At 46.5% G+C, this 2,016-nt stretch overlaps 1 pseudogene; it reads right to left on the bottom strand.

The window, feature by feature from the left end:
* Positions 1-460: 460 nt before the first annotated feature.
* Positions 461-1,585, bottom strand: LOC105602794 (monocarboxylate transporter 10-like; annotated as a pseudogene).
* Between the last annotated feature and the right edge of the window lie 431 nt (positions 1,586-2,016).

The raw sequence follows: 2,016 nt of genomic DNA on the forward strand, positions 1-2,016 counted from the left end.
ATTAAAAACAAACAAAATACAGCTGTACATCCCAAAACAGAAATAAATAGAATTTAAGTGTTTAATTATATCATGTATAAGTAGTTTAATATTTATTTTTCCTCTATCATAATTTGCTTTCTAGTTGATATAAAAATCATAAGATAACTTTCTAAAATTTACACATTTGCTCATGGTTTCTTCAGCTAATGCTTTATGTTTATTGCAGGAAACAAAATTGAACATAAAACTATGTATATATACTGCTTGTCATAGATTGTGAAAAGCATTTTAATTTTCTCATATTCACAAAATGTATTATGCTGTGCTGTGTTAAGTGGCTTCTGTTGTGTCTGACTCTTTGTGACCCTATGGACCAAAGCCTGCCAGGATCTTCTGGCCATGGGATTCTCCAGGCAAGAAACTAGACTAAAGGAGGAGATGTGGAAGCTGGAAAAAGGGTTATGTGATAACCTCTCATTCACATTAGCCCATTTCCTCCTGAGTTCAGTCGGCGGCTGCTCAGCATGCTGAGGGTGCGGATGGTCCAACCTTGCCTCTGTTCTAGTTCTGAGGGAACAGAAAGGAAACTTGCAAGGCAAAGAAAACTCTGGTCTTGGCGCAGTGTGGCTAAGAAGCAGCACTCCACTTCTGAAATGACCCCGGCAAGGCATGGCCAACCCAAGTGAAAATAAGGCACATGGTCTCCTAAAAGTGCAACCGATATTCCAACTGCCGACACAACATAAGCTGTCACCCTGAAGACGGCAAAATTGAACTGAGTATAACTGAAGTTTCTCCGGGAAAAGAGGGAGAATCTGTTGCCTCCTTTGGTTCCACCATCTTTACACAGAAGGCAAGGGGTCCGTAAGTAAAACCAGCCAGAAAGAGAACAAATGTCAAGAGGCAGAGGACTCTGTGTCTAAAGAGGCCCCAGCTGTCAGTCAGAACCCTCAGAAGGAAAGACAGCAAAACCAGGAAGGCATTGCTGCCAGCAATCAGAGTGCCATTCACCCGTCCAAGGAACTTCTTGAAGTAGTGTCCCAGAATGACCAGTGAAGGCAAGTAGGCAAATAGGATTTTCGCAAATACTGGCAAACAGGATTCCACAAGAAAAGGTATGGAGGCTCCATGGAGTTTATTAAAGAACCAGGCAAGCGTCTAACAACCTCAACAGCAGCACCCACCACACCTGTTTTCTGATCATCAAACATCTCTGAGAAGACGCTAACGAGCAGCAGAAGACAATCATCCCCATGGAGAGAGCACTTACCCAAGCTGTCTTGAAGACAATCTTGCCACTGTCCTTGGACCCCAGGCTCTTCCGCAGTGACGTGAAGAGCACCTCGCAGGCGTTCTGGGATGGGAACATGGGCCGGTTGCCTCACAGGTGGCCAGCGTCACCGGCCAGCCCGAGTTGGCCTCACGGAGCTCAGGGAGCCCAGCACTCACCAGCTCTATCTTCCACATGTTCTGCTGTGGCCACCTCCGGCCATCAGAGGGTCCAGGACTAAGCAGCCAAGCAGCCCCCAAGGAGGCGGGACCCCGGTGGTTAGGCTTCGCTGATCCCCCACGAGGTGGCGGGCTCCTTCTAGGAGCTCACCATGACCGCAGGCGACCTTCTTGAACGGCACTGGGCGATTGGGCGGGGCCAAGCTCCCGGCCAAAAGCCGGAGGAGCAGCCAAGTAAGGCTAGCGGGCTAGAGAGTCCCACGCGGGCTGTGGAGCCCCAGCATTCGCGCAGAGCTAAGATTCAGGCCTCCCCGTCCACAGCCTGGCAACTCACACTTATTTTTTTTTTTTAATTTTTACTAATATCAAGCAAAAGATCTAGGTTATATGTCTATCTATCTATCTACCTGGTAGTTTGATCACAGTAACTTCTGGGTATTGTCTATATTTCAAATATGTATTACATAAGTCATTCAGATGTTAACTGAAAAAAATGCACAACCTAAAAGTTGAAAATTATGTTTGATTTGGTAAATTTCCTGAGGAGTAAAGCCTGGAAGAGGCATCCTAGGTGGCCCAGTGGTG

The sequence above is a fragment of the Ovis aries genome, chromosome 17 (genome assembly GCF_016772045.2).
Source record: "Ovis aries strain OAR_USU_Benz2616 breed Rambouillet chromosome 17, ARS-UI_Ramb_v3.0, whole genome shotgun sequence".
Taxonomy (NCBI): Eukaryota; Metazoa; Chordata; class Mammalia; order Artiodactyla; family Bovidae; genus Ovis; species Ovis aries.